The sequence below is a fragment of the Molossus molossus genome, unplaced genomic scaffold (genome assembly GCF_014108415.1).
Source record: "Molossus molossus isolate mMolMol1 unplaced genomic scaffold, mMolMol1.p scaffold_m16_p_5, whole genome shotgun sequence".
Classification (NCBI taxonomy): Eukaryota; Metazoa; Chordata; class Mammalia; order Chiroptera; family Molossidae; genus Molossus; species Molossus molossus.
Window position 1 is genome coordinate 81,247,834 of NW_023425388.1, and position 24,579 is coordinate 81,272,412.

Below are 24,579 nucleotides of genomic sequence, written 5' to 3' on the forward strand. Positions count from 1 at the left end.
ATGTATAATTCCTAAAACAGTATCTGTCACATAGTAAGTGTGCAAAAGATAAACCAAAAATCAAATGTAGTATACATATACAGAAATAATATTTAACTAATGCTTTTGTATAACATAAATGGTATATTAAAAGATCCAAAAAATTAATTTGGCATAGCAAGAGATTTCCAAAGTAATCCTATTATAATTTTTTTTCAATTTTTTTTGCCATGTAAGGTAAACATTTTGCTGAATATTACTCTTCCAAGCTAAATTATTTTTATGTTTATGAAACTTGAATAATAAGGAAAAAAGGAGACTAGAAATGATAAAGTGAGTGTTTATTAATGTTATTGGATAGACTATTTATGATCTTGGGTGTTGATTCAGATGCTAGTCCCTTAATTAACATAAGCTAGTTGCATAAATTTTAGCAAATCAATTAGTCTTTCATGAGTTGTTTTCCCATAGGATTATTGAGAACATAAACTATCCAGAGTGGGGAAAAACAAACAACAATAAAATAGAGACTGACATACAAACCAGAAGATCTGAACTATAAGTTCTGCCTATGTAATAAAATCTCTTTTGTTCAGAGAAATGTCACTTGAACTGGACTACTATTTCTTCAAATGTGAAAAAAGGTACAAATAAGACACATATGACTGATATTGTGAGACATGTTAGACAGTTGTAAAAAGTCTATGGAAAATTTACCAGAACTAGGCCTAACAAAGATAAGGAAATTAAACGTAATTACCATCACTTTTTCTTACAAAATCTGAGAGAATTTAAGAACATTTTTCTCATAATTAGGGAATATATGTCATGTAAGAAAGGTAGTAAAAGTTAAGTTACACAGTAACCAGAAACACCACTACCAGGAAAAACAAAGTCAGAGGTTCTTTGAAAAGGACCTATTTAAAATGAAATTTCAGGTCACTTCCAAGTCAGAGTCTAAAATGGAAGATGAAAAGCTAAATGCAGAAATAAGTGAAATTCAAGGTCATGTCCATTTTCTGAGATGAAGGACTAAAAATAATAGTGACTCATAAGAAGAAAAACAATTTTCTCAGAAAAGTAGTTCAGCCACTCATATAGATTTTATCCAACCTATTGATATATTACTGCTAAGATTAGTCACTCCTTTGTTTATTTATTTATGCATACATTCCTATAACAAAAAAATTGAATGTCAATTTATTTTTATACCTAGTTTTTTGTTGTTCTCAGATTGCTCCTTTTTTTTTTCTTTGCAAGATATTATTGATTTGGAAGCACCATATGTAACTCGAATCTCTACCATGAAAAAAATCGCCTTTAATATTCCTTCTGCTTTTAGAATATGTTCGACTTTGTCTAAAGTCACTTGTTCGGTTTCTTTATCGTGGTTATCTTAATCCTCCTGCTTTCATCATGGACATGAATACAATAGTTTATTGGAATAGGCACTCAGTGAAAAAAGTCATGTTATCAAGTAGCAGAATTTCTTATAGACAGGTAACATTGGAGGATCTACATTTGCCAAAGTAAAGAGAGCTGTACTCTGAAGATGAAGCAGTTAAAATATTTTCCTACTTGGATAGACTGCTTTGTTCAGTTTTTCTTTACCCTCTTCAAGAATTGCTTTCTATTTTGCTCTGCTCCACACTTACGACCCAGCAGGACAGGTACTTACTTTTCTTAGTGAATTGCCTACTTCAATTAGCCTGAGAACACAAATCATTGCTCATGTTGAATGTCCTTAGAAAGACAAAGAGAGACTTTTGACTGCTTTGAAAACTTAGGACTGATCTAGGAATTGCTGCGATTAACACCAATTTCTTAGGACATAGCTTTATGTTTTTTCAACTTAAATCTGATGAAATATTTTTTCTATCATTCCTTAGACTTTATGACAGCTGGCTTTATTTCCCCATTTTTTTTTTTTTTATGTTTTCTTATATTTGTTAGAGTTTGGGCAGTGGGAGAGATTGGCCATCTTGAACTAAAAGTACAAATCTTAAATTTAGAATATACTGGCAGGAAGTGTATAAATATGTTCGAAAAGCTCATATTAGAAGCTGAAAAGTCAAAGGATTATTGTATCATTCTAATTAAGAGATAATAATGACATGAACTAAGGCAAGAATATTAGGGATAGAAAAACGAACAAACAAACAAACAAAAACATCTGCATTTGGAAGACCCCTGGAAGAAAACTCCTAGGGTCAGATGATTATTTTGAAGAAAAAAAATAAGGGGAAGAGAGAATCAGGATTTATTTTCCAAGTTACCTGCAGTGATTATCTATAAGTGAAATAATCTAAAGATAGAATACATAGTTGGAATAAAACATAAGTAGGATAACTTGCTTGTAGAGAAAAATATGAGTTAATTTCTGAAATTTCTTGAGCTATATATGATTTTAGACATATAGATGTTGCTGTCAAGAAGGTAGTTAAATATGTAATATTCTCTGCACAGTGACTGTAAGAGAGGTGAGTTTCAGCAAAAAATAAAAATGAATATATAAAGATGCTATTCAAGCCAGGGAATTGGGCATCATTTCTATGAGCCATTTTCAACTAATTTACATTGGGATTATTAGCTAGAATTCTATAGGGTGACAAAATGATGGAACTTTGTTGTATAATACAAATTGTTAGCACCTAAAGAGGTAGCACAATACTTACTGAGATGAAAGCTAAAAGTGATTTTCTTGACTTCAAACATCATAAAATAATTTTGGCTGCTTAAACTTTATGCAAATGACATCATACACTTTGTAATCTTTTTTTTTTTCTTGTCTGTTTTTTCTCACTCAAGAATATACTTGTGAAATGTATCCATGTGGTTGTAGGTAGTTGTAATTTATTCATTTCAATATTAAACAGTGTGTGAATAAAAGAATCTATTCTTTTGTTTGTGCACTTTGTGGTAATACCACGGTTTTTAAATATCATGAATAGTGTATAAAAACTGTACATGTTGTGTGGTAAACATTTGTACAAGTTTCTTCTGAATATTAATCTAAATGTGAAATTGCTAAGCCATGAACTAAACACATTCAGTTTTAGTTGATACTTCCAAAGAATTTTCTAATGTGGCTGTAATTTACTGAAATCCACAATGAATGAGATATTCAATTGCTTCACATCATCACCAGTCCAGAACACCACTTCATCAAGGGTGATTCTTCCCCATTACAAAGGCAAGACACTTTTGAATACTCTCCCCAATGAGGTTGCAGTGGTAGGAACAGGCACTATCCTTGGGCTCTTGCAAACATCAAATACTCGTCCCTTTAATCTTTTTGGGGTGGTTTTGTGCCTCAATTCGGGAAGTTTTCCAGTAAGTATGTAGAGTGTGCTGCTAAATCCTCCAAGAGGATGCTCTGCAAATCTCCATATTTTTCTCTATCTGCAGTCGTCTCTTCTCAGGTACTCTGTTCTGTGCAGTAGAGCAATCTAGCTGGTTTGAGATCCTGGACACTCGCTCCTTTATCTATATTTACTCTCCAGAATAATGGTGGATTCATCTCTTTCTCCTTGCAGTATTTTGTTTTTGCATAACATACTTTGACATTCTGCGTTTAGGTGCTTATGCATTAAGGATCATTATGTCTTCTTGGAGAATTGCCCCATTTATCATTATGGATGCTCCTCTCTCTCTATCCCTGATAACTTCCATTGAGAAATTTGTTCTATCTAAAACTAACATAGCTACTCTGCCTCCTTTAAAATGGTGAATCTTTTCCTATTCAATTGCTTTTCTTCTGTGAGTCTTTAGTTTGTTTAAAGTGGGTTTCTTGTACACAACAGGTAGTTGGGTCTTAATCTTTAATCCACTCTGGCAATCTCTGTCTCTGAATTAATTTATTTACACCATTGGCACTTGAAATTATAATACCTATCATAGTTGTTACTTTTTTTTTATTTATTTCCTTTGTTCTTCATCCTTATTTTGTCTTATATGCTTTTTTCTGCCTTCTTAGGTTTTAATAAAACATTTTATATGATCCCATTTTCTCTCCTATTTTAGCATATCAATTATACAATTACATTCTTTTTTCCAAACATTCTTAGTAGTTTCAATATACGTTTCTGACTAATACAAATCTGCTTTTAAAGTCTATGCTGTTTCACAGGTAATGCACATACATTATAATAACAAAATAATCCTAATACCTCCCTTTCATTTTTGTATTCTTGCTGTCATTTGCTTTGCTTATATATAAGCATACATAAGTGTGTGTATGTTTGTATATATATCTATAAATATGTAAATGCAATATTTTATATATAAAAAGATTTGTTGCCTTTATTACTTTAAATAAACTGTTGCCTGTTACATCAAGTAGGAATAATAAAAATAAAAATATAATATTTAATTTTACCTCATTGATCCAGTGCTTTTTCATTCTATGTAGGTCTGGCTTTCTAACCCATTTTACTTCTCTCTAAAGCACTTCTTTTAGTACTTCTTGCCATACAGGCTTACTGTCAACAACTCACTTGATTATTTATTTATTTATTTGACTAAGAAAATATTTTCCTTTCCTATGTGAAGGATAATTTTTCTGGATGCTGAGTTCTAGGTTGTTGCCTGAAGTTTTGTGCTGGTCTCAGCCTATTGTTAGAAAGCTCCAAAGCATTCACCTGGGCTGAATCACCCTGTCAGGACCACTGCTGTGACTGTACCAGTCTTTTGGCTCTTATTATGACTGCAAGACAACCTCAGCAATAACCATCAGCAAACTCTGAAAGAGACAATGTGTATTACTGACGAGTCTTCGAGGGAACACAGCATGACTAGGGCCATACAGCGAGGTCACTGGTAGAGAAAGAAAGATATGAGAGCTGGCGTTCTGCTTTAATTTGGGTGAAGGAGGGTGCCTAGGGATTCACAGGTCAACTCATTATTAGTAAATTTAAAACATATGAGTAGGAATTAAAGCACAGGAAGGGAAGAAAAAAAAAAAAAAAAGAGTGCCCAAAAGGTCAGTTATCTAAATCAACCCAAAATCTTTAAATGAAGAAACTTCAAGGAGGGCAGCCTGGTTTTTCATTTAACCAGGTGGCTAGCAATGTATTTATTTGAGATAGCCCTTTTTGAAGTGGATATCTGGATAATCAGAGCTTAAGTTGGAGACTTATATTACAATAAAGAAAAACCTACTATCATGGCTTATACTACACCCAATGTCCAATGTCTTAAAAACTACTGTAGCACATAATTTCTTAGTGGTTTCAAGCAGAAGAATAAACCAAGACCCTACCCTGTTGCTCCATTTGGCCAGAAGAAAAATTTTGATATATTATATAGTCATTATCAATCATTTCAACATGTTATAATAACTGCTATAATCATTTTTAACTTTAAATAATGTTTTTTATTTTTCAATTATAGTTAACATATAATACTGTATTGATTTCAGGTATAAAACCTAGTAATTAGACATTATATAACTTCCTAAGTGATCACCTGATGAATCTAGTATACATGTGACACCATACAAGTTATGATAATGTTACTGACTGTATTCCCTATATTGTATTTTAAACCCCCATGACTATTCTCTAATGACCAGTTTGTACTTATTTTTTTTATATTTAATTTATATATTTTTTTGAAAATATTACAGATGTCCCTCCCCCCCTGACTCCCTCCACCCACGTCCTGCCCTCCCACCCCTGCCTTCACCACACAGCTGTCTGTGTCCATTGGTTATGCATATATGAATATAAGTTCTAGGTTTAGCTCTTCCCACCACTCCCAAACCCCTTCCCTCTGAGGTTTTTCAGTATGTTCCCAACTTTCATGTCTCTGGATCTATTTTGTCAGCTTGTTTTGTTCATTGTATTCAATTAATAAGTAAGATCATAAGGTACTTGTCTTTCTCTGTTTGGCTTATTTCCCTTAGCAAAATACTCTCCAGGTCCCTCCATGTTATCTCAAAGGGTAAAAGATCTTTCTTTCTTACAGCTGCACAGTACTCCATAGTGTAAATGTACCACAGCCTTTTTATCCATTCGTCTACTGATGGGCACACAGGCTGTTTCCAGATCTTAGCTATTGTAAATAACACTGCTATGAACATAAGGGTGCATATACTCTTTCTGATTGGTGTTTTAGTCTTCTTAGGATATAGTCCTAGAAGTGGGATCACTAGGTCAAATAGGAGTTCCATTTTTTATTTATTTTATTTATTTTTTAATCCTTACCCAAGGATATTTTTCTATTGACTGATCAGTTGATTTTATTTATTTATTTGATAGAGTGGAAGGGAAGGAGGGAGGGAAGGAGAGAGAGAGAGTAATACTGACGTGAGAGAGACACATCAATTGGTTGCCTCCCACACGACCTGGACCAGGGCTGGGGATCAAACCTGCAACCCAGGTGCATATCCTTGACCAGGAATCGAACCTGAGACCCTGTGATCTGTGGACATTCTAACCACTGAGCAAAACTGACCTGGGCGGGAGTTCCATTTTTAATATTTTGAGGAAACACCATATTGTTTTCCATAGTGGCTACACGAGTCTGCATTCCCACGGACAGTGTGCTGGAGTAACCTTTTCCTACATCCTTGCCAGCACTTGTTATTTGAGGATTTGTGGATGGCAACCATTCTGGCAGGTGCTGGTAAGAAGGAAAGAGGTTTATTTAAGTGCCAGGAACCCAAGAAGATTGGGGACTCTTGTCCCAATGCCCATCTTAACATCTCAGAGCAGGCAGGAGTTTTTATAAGAAGAGAGAGGGATAGTAGAACAAAGAGATCAAAGGGTGGGGCTGTGGACATCCAGGCAGTGTCCTTGTTGGTTCCAATATGAATTCTCATGGTCAGTGTCTTTGCATTGGCCATCTGTTTTTTGGTGTTTTTTTTTTGTTTTGTTTTGTTTTATCTTCAACTGAGGATATTTTTCCCCTTTTGTTCAGCTAGAGTTGGAGGGAGAGAGAGAGAGAAACAACAGTGTGAAAGGACATATAAAGTAGCTGCCTCCTGCATGACCCAATCCAGGGCCAGGGACAAATCAAAACCGAGGTATAAACCCTTGACCAGAATCAACCCTGCAACTCTATGGTCCATGGGCCAGCTCTCTAACTATGCAACCAGACCATTCCTTGTCTCTATCCTTTCTACCAATCTGCTGAACCAAACCAGCCAAATGTCTGGTTTCTATCAGTGACTTACCATGTCTGGGTAGTCAGCATTAGCCATGGTCTTGACATCAGGATACTCTTTAGGTTCACACAGGAAGTGAAACTGCTTAACTGTAAAGTATTTAAAAAAAAAAATAACATGAAAGTCTAGTTTTGAGAAAAAAAAATCAGGTTAGAGTATCAAGCTGTGTTCAACATTTACTAAGATAATATGGGTAGCTTTATATAGGTATAGTACATTCATTCCCTGTTACATTTGCAGAGAAGTGTATTGATATCTCCCAATATGGTTGTAAATTGTTCTATTTCTCTCCTTTTGTTTTTCTTATCATTTTTTGATTTATACATTTTGGAAGCAATGTTATTGGGATGAATACTGATTTAGAATTTCCCTGATGGATTAAGTTCACTATCGTTGTAAAATTGCCCTTGCATTAGCCAAGATTCTCTCAAATAAGTAATAGGATGTATGGATGTATATATTTGTGTATGTATGCATGTATGATTTATATTGAGAAATGAATATAGTAGTTGAGCAGTCCCATGGTCTGCGACCTTCAAGCTATAAATCCAAGAAAGCTGGTGGTATAATTTGGTATCAGTCTGAACGCCTGGGAACCAGGGGTGCCGATGATGTAAATCCTAGTCCAAGGACCTGAGAAGATGTGATGAGATGGCTCAACTCAAGCAGGCAGGCAGGAAGCAAAAATAGGGGAATTCTTCCTTTGTCTGCCTTTGTTCTATTCAGTCTCTCAATGGATTGAATGAAGCGAACCCATAATTGGATTAACAAATTTCTTTATTCAATTCGCTGATTCAAATCTTAAATTCATCCAGAAACACCCTCACAGACAACCCAGTGATAATGTATGGCCAGAAATCTGGACCCCACCATGATCCTGTCAAGTTGACTTACAAAATTAGCCATCACATCCGTCTTTATCTGTAATAATGTTTTATTTCTTATATTTTACTTTGTCCAATATTCTACTTTATCTGGTATTACACTGATACTATTGTTGACTCATCAGATTACCATTTCTCTCACCTTATGTCTTGGTTTAGTTTGGATTAATCATATATTTTTTGTGCTTTTCCATAATATATTTTTAATTATATACTACTTTCTTTATTTTTAATGTTATCATAAAAAGTATGACTTGAATGATTACTATATAGCTTATACAACTTATTACTATATTTTTATATTTATTTTACTTTTACCACTCCCTGCCAATGCTAAAACTTCAAAGCCTTTACAAATATTTACTTCTTTCTTCCTTTTCTCTTGTGTCTGTTCGTATATATTTTAAAGGATAGAAATGTTAAAATAATTGTTTTAGATATATATATTTTTTTCTTTTTCCTACTGAAAAAATCCATTATCATGTGTTTCAGTGAAATTTGGATAGAGAAATATTCTATATTTGATTTTCTAAAGTGTTTTAAATTTTTTGTAGGATATATTTTGCTGGTTATATAATTCTAGATTGGTGTCTTACCTAGGTAAGTTGTAGTTTATTCAGATTTTCTAGTTGTTCTCAGATGTATTCAATCTGTCTGCCCCACACTCCCCATCTTACTCATAACTGGAAATTTAAGTGCATGCTTTTATCTTCCATTCATATGCTAAGTGTAAGAAAATACAAAGACTTTTATTCTTGCAATCTAATCCATCAAACACTATTTTCCTCTGAAAGCAAAATTATCACTCTTGCTTTTCAGAAACACTATATCATTATTATTATTATTATTATTGAACTGAATTCTTTCAACTATAATTTCTATCTGGTTACTTTTCTATGTATGAATGATAATAATTTTATACCTTTTATTTTGTATTTGGCAAGCTTTCTAAAGTATATTATTAAATTAAAGCACTTTTGCTTTTGCAGTAGTATTTATACATTAATGTATGAAGTAATTATCTTTATAATTAAGACATTTTATGTTATAGTTATTTATCTAAATGATATTCTTTCAATCATATAATTTTGTCATTAAAATTATTTCTAAGTATTTCATAATTATTTTCTGAGGCTATTCTAAATATTTTATTCATAATTTTCTATGTTGTCATTATTGATAAGAAAATGTTTAAAATCTGTATATTCATAAACATCAATTTTATTCATTGCTTTTGCTGATTGTATTGGGTTTTATAGGTAGATAATTATATCTTTGATAAATATAATTTACATTTATTTATTTTGATATAACACACAGATACCCATATCTTTATATAATTGTCATCAATACAAATTGCATTTTAGATATTCAAATATACAAGAATAATAACTTTATTCTTTTAAGTTTTTTGCATCTCAACCTTATTTCCTCCATTCCTTCCAAATATTAAAAATTAAACCAAATTAATGTTAGGCTCCACCAATATTGGTCTGCTCTACCCTAGTCCAAAAAGACTTATATAATATCAAGTCTTTATTAAGATCTAGGGTGAGGAACACTGGAGTTTACAATCTTGCTGGATGTTTTTCTACATTGACATCACTTAAAAGCAAAGCCTCTCTCTGTCTGTTTTGTTCTGTTACAACGTATATTGCCACAAAGTTACCCTGGTTTCCAGGAGTAATTTCTATAGATTCAGAAAACAGCCTGATTCTTCAGTGCCACTCTTAGGCATATTGGAAGCATCAGTTCTCACCCAGCCCTGGGGTCAGAAAATTCAGTGACTTTAAGGTTCCTTTATATTAGAAAACTATTTATTTCATAGAATGTTAAAACAATCACCAGTGCAGCCCAGGAAGTGATAGAAAATGTCCTTTACTCTTAGATTCCAGAAAATTACCTTAAAGTTTTGCCTCCTCTCTCACTACCATTTTGTTTTCTCAGAAACCTAAGATATTCCCCTCCTCAGAATAAGAAACTGCTATAACTGCTATTCTTGAGTTAGAGAAGCTATGACTCATTAGAATTCTTTATAATGTATTGCCTGTGCACTAGAAACCTTTCTGTTCCACTGAGGCCTTAAGCTTTTGAAATATAAATGGACTCATTGACTTTCTTACTCATCTCTCTTTTCCACTGTGCAGTCTTTTCCCCGAATAAATGGTGGACATGCTAAACAGAAATGAGAAACTCAGGAAAAATTTTTCAAAAACTAAAACATTAATGAATATAATAAAATCATGTCCTCTTATTTATTACACATATGTGTTTTGCCTTTATTTACAATTGCTTCCATTTTATTTTCCATATAAATGTACACATTAGGTGTGTATTTAAAAGTGGCATAGAACAATTATGATTATCACCATTGTCTTCATCTACACAATTTATTGAGCACTTACTTACACTAGCCTGCTCCCAATGTGGCACACAAAGAGCAACTTTGGGGAAACTGTTTTGTGTGTTCTGGAGCCCTGACAGCTACTGTGTGATGACAGATGTTAAGGATGACTTGGTCATTTTGTGATCCTTCACCGACGAGCAAGTGTTGGCCCCTGGCTGTCCCCTTTCACAGTTGGTTGGCCTGAGTAATACCAGCCAAGGCAGCAGTGGGGTCAGGGACAGCTAGGACTACCCCGGGGGCCTGAGCCTCCATGGCCATTGGACCCAGCCTAGGTGCAGGCAGAGTGCTGTGCCTACACATCCATGAGGTGCTGCTACTAAAGCCCCTGCAGTGTATGAAGATGAAGACAGCCCAGGGACAGCCCTGTTCTCCTTCTTCTGGAGGACTGCATCACCACCACTTGCTGGGAAGGCCTCATCTGCAGCTGGGCCTGGTGGAGCAAGGCCTTCACAGATGAGGAGACGAGACCCAGGCAGAAGGCAGTTGGCCCTGGTCACTCAACAAGTCGGTAGTAGAGGACATCTCATCACCACCAGGTAACTCCCCAAGCAGCACAGATGTGAAGGCATGAATGTCAGGGTTCCCCACCCCATGCCTTAGACCCCTAGCCCTAATTCTCCCAGCTGACCCCACTGCTTAATTTATGGACAATACTAATTTTGACCCATGAAATTTTAAGATCCTCATGCAGGGGAGCAGGCAGAGAATGCCCCAGATGGACCCAGACGGACACTGGGGTACACAGAGGCAATGTGACCTCTGCTTGTCCCCATCCACTGTAAAGAAAAATGACCCTTTCCTTCTCCTGCATCAGTGTTTCCTTTTTCCCTGGCTCCAGCATATGATCGGTCACTCCTGGGAAGAAAATACCCCAAAGCCCCAGCTCTCTGCCAAGTGTACCTCTCTGGTGAGTGGACAGAGCAGGGATGGTCTACACTTGCTACTAACTGTGCTTTCTTTCTTTTCTTTTCTTTTCTTTTCTTTTTTAGGAAGAAATTTAAAGTTATTTTATTTATATATTTATTTTTAATTTTTTTATGAATTTTTTGTTACAGATGTTTCTCCTTTTCTACCCCATTGGCACCCCCCTCCCCATCCCACTCGCCCCATCTCCGGCTTTGTTGTCCATGTCCATTGGTTATGCATATAAGTTCTGTAGTTTATCTTTTCCCACCCCCCACCCCCTCTTCTGAGAAATGTCAGTCTGTGCTCTACTTCCATGTTTCTGGGTCTACCGTATTCCTCAGATGTTATGTTCATTATATTCTATATATAAGTGAGATCATGTGGTATTTGTCTTTTTTCTGCTTGGCTTATTTCACTTAGGATAATCCTTTCCAGGTCCCTCCATGTCGTCTAAAAGGATAAGAGATCTGTTATTCTTACAGCTGCACTGTACTCCATTGTGTATATGTACTACTGCTTTTTTATCCATTTGTCTACTGATGGACACTTGGGCTGTTTCCAGATCTTAGCTATCAATATTGCTGCTATGAACATGGGGGTGCATATATTCTTCCTGATTGGTGTTTCAGGCTTCTTAGGGTATATTCCTAGAAGCAGGATCACTGGGTCAAAGGGAAGTTCAATTTTTAATTTTTTTGGGTAACACCATATTGTTTTCCATAGTGGCTGCACCAGTCTGCAGTCCCACCAGCAGTGCACTAGATTCCCCTTTTCTCCACACCCTCGCCAACACTTGTTTGATGATTTGTTGATGGTGGCTATTCTGATAGGTATGAGGTGATACCTCATTGTTGTTTCAATTTGCATCTCTCTGATGATTAGTGATGTTGAGCATTTCTTCATGTCTCTTAGCCATTTATATGTTCTGTTTGGAGAGGTGTCTATTCAGCTCCTCTGCCCACTTTTTAATTGGGTTCTTTGTCTTCCTTTTGTTGAGTAGTATGAGCACTCTATATATATTGGAAATTAACCCCTTATCTGATACATCATTGGCAATGATGTTCTTCCATACAGTGGGTTGCCTTTCCATTTTGATGATTGTTTCTTTTGCTGTGCAGAAGCTTTTAATTTTATGTAGTCCAATGTGTTCATTTTTTTCCTTTGTTTCTGTTGCCTTAGGTGATGTATCAGTGAAAATTCTGCTGCGTATGATGTCCGAAATTTTGATGCCTACATTTTCTTCTGGAAGTTTTATGGATTCATGGGTCACATTTAAATCTTTTATCCATTTTGAGTTTATTTTTGTTTATGATGTAAGTTAATTGTCTAGTTTCATTTTTTTTGCATGTAGCTGTCCAATTTTCCCAACACCATTTATTAAAGAGGCTGTCTTTACTGCACTGTATGCTGTTGCCACCTTTGTCAAATATTAATTGAGCATATTGCCTTGGGTCCATTTCTGGGTTCTCAGTTCTGTTCCACTGGTTTATATGCCTGTTCTTGTGCCAGTACCAGGCTCTTTTGATTACAGTTGCTTTGTAGTATAACCTGATATCTGGTATTGTGATCCCACCTACTTTGTGCTTCTTTTTCAAAATTGCTGTGGCTATTCGGGGAATTTTTTGGTTCCATTTAAGTTTTGAAGTATTTGTTCTAGTTCTGTGAAATATGTCATTGGTATTTTGATGGGGATTGCATTGAATCTGTAGATTGCTTTGGGTAGTATAGACATTTTAATGATGTTAATTCTTCCAATCCATGAACAAAGTATGTGCTTCCACTTTTTTATATCTTTCTCTACTTTTTTTTTCAATGTCCTGTAGTTTTCTGAAAATAGATCCCTTACTTCTTTGGTTAAATTTATTCCTAGGTATCTTAATTTTTTTGCTGTGATGGTAAATGAGATTGTTTTTTCAGTTTCTCTTTCTGTGAGTTCATCATTAGTGTATAAGAATTCCGTCGATTTCTTGATGTTAATTTTGTATCCTGCTACTTTGCCACATGCATTTATTAAGTCTAGTAGATTTTTGATGGAGTCTTTAGGTTTTCTATGTATAATATCATGTCATCTGCAAATAATGACAGTTTCACTTCCTCCTTTCCAATTTGGATCCCTTTTATTTTATCCTCATGTCTGATTGTTGTGGCTAAGACTTCTAGTACTATGTTATATAAGAGTGGTGAATGTGAACATCCCTGTCTTTTTCCTGTTTTTAAGGGAAATGATTTTAGTTTCTGCCCATTGAGTATAATGTTTGCTGCAGGACTTTCATATATGGCCTTTATTATGTCTAGATATGATCCCTCTATTCCCACATTGCTGAGCGTTTTTATTAAAAGTGGATGCTGGATTTTGTAAAATTTAACTATGCTTTCAAAAAGCAGAAAATTGTGGAAAATTTTTCAGGGCCTCCCTGTTCTCTACAACCTCATATTTATATTAACTTTTCCTCTTTTTTGAAATTGTATTCTTGCTACAACTTTCCTCTGACACTTCAGGATATGCCCATTCCTTATGCTTCAGTTTCTCATACATGGTTACAATTTGGAAGACTTGCCAACAGACTGATTGATGTAACTGTAGAAGAGCTCTGATTCTGTTTGGTTGCTGATAACATCAATTTTGCAGATAAAGAGAAGCTTGACATGAACAGGTCATGTGCATATCTATGGCATTTGGGAGCCATTCACATAGACTAGCTTCATAGGGCTGGGGTCGGATCTCCTAACACCCTCCTCACATTCTCTATACCCATGGATTATATGAAAAAAAAAAAAAAAGAAAAGAAAAAGAAAGAAATAAACTATGGTATTCTGAACTCTTCTAGTAATTTCTTTCTCTCTTGACTACAAATATTACTTATGGGAAACAAATAATTACTTTCATCTTGAACTTTACCCTTATTTATAATCTTGACATACAATAGATTGCCAATCCCTCCACAGTATCTTTGCATCTCTCACTACTGTCAATATATAAATTCTGTATGAATATTTCTCTCAGTAAGTACAGTTGCCCATCCCAAGCCTTTCAGCTATTCTCTTGCCTCTTCTTGTCACCTTCTCTAATTTATTCTCTCCATCAAGGGCAGGATGTATCTACCTAAATTGTAAATCTATGTCATTAATTTGTTAATTATCCTTGATAGGATCACCTGGTAAACTGGTTAACTAATAAAAAAAAAAGTACAGGAAATGAAAAGTGATTTTTAACCTAGACTCATCTTTTCTTTCCAAGTAATAGGTGTGTATCTATTTACATGGAGATTTGTTTATCTCTTAACATTTACACTATTTACAGTACAGTGATAGTGTCAAGAAGTGGATAGGCTTGAAGTATTAAGTCGTATAATCTTCATTAATCCTTCCATTACAATCCCCCAAAATATACAAGTTATGTAAATAACAGAGTAATTGCTTTGCTCAAGTAGCTTCTAAACAAATGTTATAATCCCCTCCAACAAACCAGACTGACAACCTGAAATAACTCACACCTGGAATTGCTAAATTTCACAAAATTGGAGCCCTTAGCCAGTACCAACATTTACTAATATTTCAGATTTTAAAAGGTAACAGTAAATGTGAGACGGGTGAAGAAGCGTGGAGCAGTACAGATTCCCCACAGCACCCCCACGTTGCCTCTTGCTGTATTAGAATGTACTCCAGTTTGGTTTTAACCTCTGTAGTCCCTAAGAGAGTCACCATTCACACAAAAGGGTGCTGTTTTGTAATATCAACAAGTTATTCCCTCATAATTACATTTTATAATACAGTTCTCAAGCTGTACAATAGATCATAAAATACGTTTATTTTCCACAGGCAAGCCTGAACAGACTAAGTATATCTTGCAAAACAACTTTGAATGTAAGGATTCTCCCCCTATCAAATATCACATATGTATATTTCCTTGGAGGGTCGTAATTAGCATGTTTGCAGAGAGATTGAACCAGGTCATCTTCTTTTTCCCTTTCTGCAGCATACCCACAGGTAAAGAGAGAGAATGTAGCCCTGCTTCCAACAGTTTCTTTTCCACACAGCCATCTCCTGATACACAGAAGTGTGACAGCTCTGTGGTTGATTGTAACTGATGGTTTACCTGTCCATCTCATTCCCATTGATTATGATACATAAAATTCTACAACATGCCATTTTGTATAAGTAGATGCTTTATAAATGTATGATTGGGTGATCATTACTATCACATAATTTAACTAGCTGGAGTAACATATGGAAATATAGACCATGGCATATCTGATTTTTTATAGAGATATCTGCGTATTTCAGGAATACTTTGGGATTTATCCAACATAGAGTAAAAGTGATAACAAAAATTATTAATTGCATTGATCATATGATTGACAATTATATTCATATATTTTAAAAGGGGAGCACCTAAATCAGAGAAGGCAGATGCCTTTAAATCTTATATTTATAGGAAAAAATAAACTTACATTTTAATATCAAGTTGTATTTTCTTTGTCATGAGACATAGCAGTCTTATGTTCTAAGGCTTGTGCTCCTAATTTATCATGTGAATTGGGCAGGAATAACATTTCTGTACTAATGATAATATCTATGGAGATCTGGTCCTTTTCCATCTGTTTTTTCTTTGATCAAAACAATAACTGATGATAGTTAAATTCAAATATTTTGAGCAAGAGAGCTTATTTTTCCAAGAAACCCCATGCTCTGGTGAAACATTACTATAAAAAACAAACAAATAAACAAACAAAAACTTCCATTTTTGACAACTTCCTTGATAATATAAAATCATTTCAAATTCCTTTTTCTGCCAGGCCAGTGTGGCTCAGTGGATTGAGCATCATCCCATGGACTTGAAAGGTCCTGGTTTGATTCCTGGTCAGGGCACATGCCCTGGTTGCAGGTTTGATCCCCAGTAGAGGGTGTGCAGGAGGCAGCCAATCAATTTATCTTTCTCACATCAATGTTTCTATCTCTCTCCCTTCCTCTCTCTCTAAACATATCAAGAAAAAATTATTTTTCTTTTATTTTTTAAACATGTTTTTATTGATTTAAGAGAGAGAGGGAGGGAGAGAGAAACACCGATATGAGAGGGAAACATCAATTGGCTGCCTCCTGCACACAACGTGACCAGGGATCAAGCCTGCAACCTGGGTATGGGTTAATGCAGCTTAAAAATTGAAGAGGTGTTAAGGTGGTAATCTTGCCTATGTGCCTGTCTAGCAGATTAGTAGCCCTTTGAGATAAGACAAAATGAGAACAGAAGTAAATTTCATGTGATAATGTATTTTAGAAGCTTCTTGTTGTTTCTATCAACCTTCACATTGTGCATTAAAAGGAAAATAGCAATATTGTTAAGACTTCTACAATGAACCCTTAATTTTTTTAGCTTTTTTTTTTTGTTTTTTTTATCTCAAAGAATCATGCGGTGCTTTGCAGATGGCAGAATATTTGCCTTACCCACACATCAAGTAAACTTATCCTTAGGTTGGACAATAGAAAATTCTTTGCAAAATACATTTTAATGCATAGAAGATTAACATCGGTTTGAAACCATGGCAAGATTTTATCTTCTATCTTGGAGTGCATCCAGAATGCTTAAGCTAAAATTTTTGTTAGCAAAAATAATATTGATTATCTACCTAAAGGAGTATAACTAACTATTTGCTGTTTTAATTATCAGCCGAACTAGCAAATTCCAACTAGAAGAGAGAAGCAGGTGTATTACTCATTGTCGTGTGTGGTGTACCTATATCTTTTGGCCTTCAATTGTACCTAAATATCCTTAAACACATTTTAGTGTTTGTAACTATAAATTTCTTCTCTGATGGCAAATATATAAAACAATTTGTTGTGATATTTTCTGAACAAGTAGCAAAGTTGTTAAAGCTATATGTTCAAGTTTTTAGCCTAAAGACTATGGCAGATAATTGAGGGGTTTTTGTGTGTTTGTTTTGCTTTTGTCTTTATCAGCATGTGCTAACAAATGAAAATTTGGTTATGTAACATTCAGACTTATTTCTGCCTTATAGAAAAACTAACTAGAGAGTAATGCGATGATAGCATTTTGTCATCATGGTCTATTGTCTGTCCAAGTAACTTCTTTGTTGAAATCTTAACGAGATCCATCTATTTTCTTTACATTTGTATATTTCTAGAACCTTGAAATATAATGAGTATGCAACATGGGAATATATATCTGAGAAATACATAGAATCAGCTAATTAAAATATGTTGACTGAACTGTCTTTTTATCTGCATTTATTAAATATCATATCTTTCTCTTATATTAAGTATTTTGATATTTTAGTACCAGTAATCCACCGAGATATCTTTCACACTACATTATCTATAACACCTTTGGACACATGCCCTTTAAGAATACTTTCCTTTCTACCTACACAATAAACATTAACATTTTTCTAGTGATGAAATTTTTACTCTTACATGTTAGAATACACTTTGATATTTAGTATGCATGAAACTAGAGTGAGTTTTAAACTAGATAAAACACGTTCTACTCTTCTTAATTAAAAAAAATTTTTTTCAGTTTTCTATTTCCTATGTTTATACCGAAGAATACATACTGAATCACATTCTATTCAGTTATGTTATGATTATTAAATTCTTTTTTTAAAATGTTTTTTTCTTTAATAATTTTAGAGAGAGAGGGAGTGAGAAAGAGAGAGAGATAGAAGCATCGATGAGAGAGAACATGGATTGGCCGCCTCCTGTGTGCCTCCCAATGGGGATTGGACCCACAAACTGTGCATGTACCCTGACTGGGAATTGAACTGGGTGAGCAACACCAGCCAGACTGATTATTAAATTCCTATACACGCTCATTTAGTTTATTTCATCAGTTAATATATATTATAATAGGAGCACAGCAGATCTCCCTGGTGTTCCCAGACTAAAATAATTTTTAAAAATATTTTGATTTCTAAATTTGAGAGAATGCTTCACATAGTATCAGAGCCACACTAAACCAGTAGAAAGCTATTTCCATGAAAGCTGTGTCATATACTCCAGCTCTTACTGAGACATCAGACATGTTTGCCCATAATGGACTAGAGACTGTAGCTGGTGATCACTCGTTGACATGAATGAGATAGTCCTCCAGGAAGCCATGCTGGTTCCCTTGCTTTCTTTTGTGTGGACAGAAAAATCTAATTTAAGACCTAGAAGTAAATGAGTCCTTGTCATTTTGTTTCCTGATTCATCATCTTATATTAGATAAACTTGGAGTTATATTCAAAATGATATTATGTAACCCAATGAAGCACAAGATAACCTGTCATATCCTAATATAATAACATATGATGTATTGGAAATCATTTGAAGCAATCACTCTATTTCACGTTGGATACTCACTATTGATTCATGTGGATTTTTATCCTGAATTAATTTTGGTAAGAATGAAATAACATCTTTATAAGTTGACTGATATTTTCATATATTTACTACAGCTTTATTAGTCCCCTGAATGGATATAAATACCCCCAAAAATGTTTGTACACATTCTTTTTTGTCATTTTTTCTTCTTGGCAGTACATCTTTTATTGTAATTTTTCTATAGACAGTTAAATAAACCTAGTAATAATTTAGTAAAGAAAACAATGGGGATAAGCCCTACATAAATATTATTTAGGGATAAGTATTTTTTTTTTTTAACTGTTGCAGTGTTGTTGGACTTAAGATGATGTGAAGGAGTATATTACATCTATAGTAATAGCTAACTTGTGCTAAAAGAATAAATACTTTTAAAAACAAAGAAGCAGTATAATGCAATTCTCCCAGGTAAATTTAAATAAAGGCACTTACTATAAACAATTTGATATTATATTTTATATTTTTAAAATCTTATATAAGCTATTAATTTATTTGATTATATGAATAAAAATTAGCAACTTTTACCCAACCAGTGTGGCTCAGTGTATTGATTGTCTTTCCATGGTTCGATTCCCAGTCAGGGCACATGTTTTGCTTACTGGCTCGATCCTCAGTTGGTGGCATGCAGGAGGCAGCCAACTGATGTTCTCTCTCATTGATGTTTCTCTCTCTCTCTCCCTCTCCCTTTCTCTCTCTCTAAAATCAATAAAAGAAAAAAATATTTAAAAAAATATATACCCATGAAAACATAAACCTAGATTCAAGAAATTTAACTGTTCAGGAATACAGATATATGTTAATTATATGACAGAAACTATAAGAAAATGTTATTCAGTGAAGTTGAAGTTATGAGCTCCATCGTGGAGAATCTGATGGAGCCTAAGCAACATTCTGTAGACAATTTTGTCTTCCTACTTTCATATTTCATCATTATAGTAAGAAGGTGGGGCTTTCCACCAACCTTCAAAATTGGTTTTCAAGATTATTAGAACTTTTTTATCCTGCATATTACTCATCCATTATTACATCTTTTCTTCAACAGATATGTAAGTATAAATCTTAGAAAGGTTACCTAAACAATGTGAATGTGAGTGATTAGTGAAGATACACATTGGGGAAGTCAGGAAAAATAAAGTGTTGATCTCTGAATTAGATTATTGGAGGGGAATACTTTGCCCTACATTAATTCTCTGATAATACTGAAACGCCAGGCACAAGTTACTTATAGGCCTTATAAGATCATGCAAATGGAAAGTAAGTAGCTGTTAAGTCATCATATTCACAGGAACTAAATGATTTTTGAAAAAGCAATAAATAAATAATCTTGGCTAGAGGATGTGCATAAAATTGAGTCTGAACTAAATGGCTTCATGGGTAAATTTTACCACACATTCAAAGATGAACCAACACCTATCCTTCTCAAACTATTATAAAAATTCAGAATGGGGAAGACTCTCAAGCTCATTTTATACAGTTTAGCAAAATGGATCCAGCAATGCATTAAAAAGATCATAAACAACAATCGAGTGGAATTTAGTCCAGGGATTCAAGGTTGGTACAATATCCACAAATCAATAAATGTGATATACCACATAAATAAAATAAAGTATATAAATCATATGATCATATCAATAGATGCAGGAAAAAAAGCATTTTTAAATTCAGCATCTGTTTATGAACAAAACTCAGCAAAATAGAAAAAGAGGGAACACATCTCAATGTATGAAAGGCCATATATGACAAACCCACAACCAATAACATACTCAATGGGTAAAAACTAAAAGTGTTTCCCTTAAAATAAGGAACAAGACAGGGATGATGTCTACTTTTACCACTTTTATTCAATGTAGCACTGACAGTCCTAACCACAGCAACGAGACAAGAAGAAGAAATAAAAGGCAACCAGATTGGAAAGGAAGGAATAAAACTCTCATTATTTGCAGAAGACATGGTATTGTATATAGAGAAGCCTTAAGATTTTGCCTGGACACTACTAGAACTGATAAATTAATTCAGTAAAGCAGCAGGATACAAAATAAATATCCAGAAATCAGCTGCATTTTTATACACCAGTAATGAACTGTCAGAAAGAGAAACTAAGAAAACAATCCCATTTACAATTGCATCAAAAAAACAAAACAACAACCTAGAAGTAATTTTTTTTTTTATCCTCACTCAAGGACATTTGTTTGCATTTATCTTCAGATAGAGTGGGAGGGAGAGAGGGAGGAAGAGAGAAAGAGAAACAGCGATGTGAGAGAGACACATCAAGTGGTTACCACCCCAGGACCCCATCTGGGGCCGGGGACAAACTGCAACTAAGGTACTTGCCCTTAGCGGGAACTGAACCTGGGTCTCTCTGGTCCATGGGCCTACACTCTAACCTCTGATCCAAACCAGCCAGGGCTCTAAGAGTAAATTTAACTGAGGATGCAACAGACCTGTACTTGGAAAATGATAAAACATTGAGGAAAAAATTGAAGAAGATACAAAGAAATGGAAGCATATATTGTAAAAATGTCCACATTACCCAAAGCAACCTATAGAATCAATGTAATTCCTATCAAAATAGTAATGGTGTATTTTACACAACAAGAAAAAATATTCCAAGAATTTATACTGAACCCCAAAAGAACTCAAAAAGCCACAGCAACCTTGAGAAAGTAGAACAAAGTTGGAGGAAACATAGTACCTGAATTCAAATTATACTGCAAGGCCATAGTAATCAAAACAGCATGTTACTGGCAAAAAACCAGACATATACATCAATGGTACACAGTAACAAGTCCCAAAATAAACAAATATCCTTATGGTCAGTTAATACTTGACAAAGGAGGTGAGAATATACAATGGGGTAAAGGTAGTCTAGTCTATTCAAAAGTGTTGAGTAAATAGGACAGAAAACATGCAAATAAATGAAACTAAATCACATTCTTATATATATAAAATAATGTATTAAATACTTAAATTGTATTATTAAATGTTAGACTCAAAAACATAAACATTATAGAAGAAAACAGGCAGTAAAATCTTAAACACTTCTTGTGACAATATTTTTACTGATATATTTCCTTGACAAGAAAAACAAAAGAAAAAGTAAACAAATGGGACTGTATCAAACTAACATATTGTTTTTGCACAGCAAAGGAAACCACCAAGAAGATGTAAAGACAACTCACTGAATGGGAGAACGTAATAACCAATAATTCATCTGGTAAAGGGTCAATATCTAAAATTTATAAAGAATTTATAAAACTTAATACCAAAAAAAAAAAAAAATCTAAGTAAAATGTGGGCAAAGGACTTGAAAAGACACTTCTCCAAAGAGGCCAACAGATATATGAAAAGATGTTCAATGTCACTAATTATCAGAAAAAATGCAGATTAAAACCACAATGAAGTATCACCTCATACCTGTCAGATGGTTATCGTCAACAAATCAACAAAGGTCAAGTGCAGAAAAGGATACATTTATGCACTGTTGGGGGGAATGCAAATTGGTGCATCCATTGTGGAAATCAGTATGAAATTACCTCAAAAAATTTAAAATGGACTGCCATATGACCTAGTGAGTTCACTTCTGGGAATGTATCTTAAGAAACTCGAAACAATAATTAGAAAGAATATATGTACCTTTGTATTCATTGTAGCCATATTTGCTACAGCCAAGACTTGAAAGCAGCTTTACTGCCCATAAGTAGATGAGTGGATAAAAAACCTATGATACGCTTACACACTGGAATATTACTCAGCTCTATAAAAGAAGGAAATCTTACCTTTTTCAACAGCATGGATGGTCCTGGAGAGTATTATGCTATGTAAATAAACCAGTCAGGGAAGGGGTTTAGAAATTGAATGAAAAGATGAAGGGATTAAGAAAGAAAAACCCTTATAAACACAGAAAACAGTATGCTGATTACCAGAGGGAAAAGGAGTGAGGTGGATAAGAAAGGGGGGACATATGGTGATGGAAGGAGACTTGACTTGGGGTGGTGAATGCACAATACAATATACAGATGCTGAATTATGAAATTTTAAACCTGAAACTTATATAATTTTATTATCCAATGTCACCCCAATAAATTCAATAAAAATTAAAATAAAGAAAAAATAAGATAAATAAACAGAACATCTTTTTTAAAATCCTTTATATAGGTTGTCATCAGTTTCCTATTGCATTTGTACGAAATTATCACATACTTAGTAGCTTAATAGAACAAATTTATTATCTTACAGTTCTGTTGGTTGGAAGGCTAAAATGGTTCTCACTGGGCTCAAACTGAAGTGTTGGCAAGACTTCCTTTCTTTCTGGATTCTCCATGGGCAAGTCCATTCCTTGCTTTTTCCAGCTTTTAGAGGCCACACGTACTCCCTGTGACTCTTTTGTACCCTCAATCTTTCTCTCTGTCCACAGCTGGAAAAGGTTCTCTGGTTTTAAGGATTCATGTCATTAAATCAGGTGCACCAGAACATTCCAACATAATTTTATCTCTGGACAATTCATCTTAATTATACTTGCAAAGTCCCCTTTGCCATATAAGGTAAGATATTCAGAAGTTACGGGAGTTAGGACATGGGCATTTTGGTAGCAAAACTGCACTATTCTACTTACTACCCTTAAAAACAATTCTTCCTAACACATAAAGTTGCAAGTTAGCAAGTAATAGGTCAATTCAGAGTTGACACTTTCTGTACAGAAATTTCATCTTCCCAAGAAAAATTGTGCATAACATTTTTTTTACATTTGATTCTGTAATATGTTTCCCAGATTATATTCTTTAGAGGTGAAATTTTTCAAATACCTGGTCCCTAAAGAAAATTCAAAGAAACTGAAGATTTATTTCAGCTGATTTGAATTCATGAAGAATAGATTTTTGTTCCTGACAAAATTACTAATGTGTACAATATGCAGGTTGTTCTAGCAAGATCCAATAAATGCGGTAAGAGATACAAAGGTTACCTTAGTTACACAGGAGAAATCTTTTTAAAATTTATTTTGGAGATCCTTTCGAATAAAATAATTAAACATATTTGGTGGCTATCAATGTAGTTTGCAATATACTTGTCCTATAATTATGAATGATTTTCATATTTCTCATTGAATATATGATATCTTTGAATACAATTACATTTAGAAAAATTTCCCTAAACACTAAATATTTATTAATTTATTAAATATAGTGATTAATTATTTTTTCAAATTAGCTATAACAAATTATTCTAATAATTTTGTTCTAAATTTTTTAATGCTGGCTTATAGGAAAATATTTGCCCATATACCATTTATTCTAAGGCAAACTCTTCTACTGTATTCCATTCATCAAGTTACCTGGGATGTGGTAGGGTGTTGTTCTCACCCTACACAGTAACATACTTAAACAATGTGTTGTCATTCCAACCTTTATTCTCAATACACTGATAAAAATGTCACATTTGCTTTGCTACCTTCTATTTTTTTAAAAATTGATTTGAGAACATATGTGATGATGATGTGAGACTGTAATATGCTATTAAATAATGTGGAAGCAGCATCTGCTTATTATCCCTAAATAGTCCTAAATTTAGTAAGTGGTAGAACTTTTTATAAAATGTTGATAATTTTGCAAGTAATTCTGGTCATAAAAACAAGTGCAATTATGTGCAAATCCCAAAACAGCAGTGAATTTTAAGACTTGAAAAAATAGTCATTATCCAAGTTTTTTTTTTTTTCTGAATATGTCCTTGGTCTAATGCCAAAACAATAAAAGAAAGAAATTATTTAAAATGGGAAAAAGATAAAGCAGGCTAGAAGAGAACTGCGAAGAAGACTAAGTGGGAGTCAGACTTATCAGACAAACTAGTCAACAGAAGTGATAGTGATT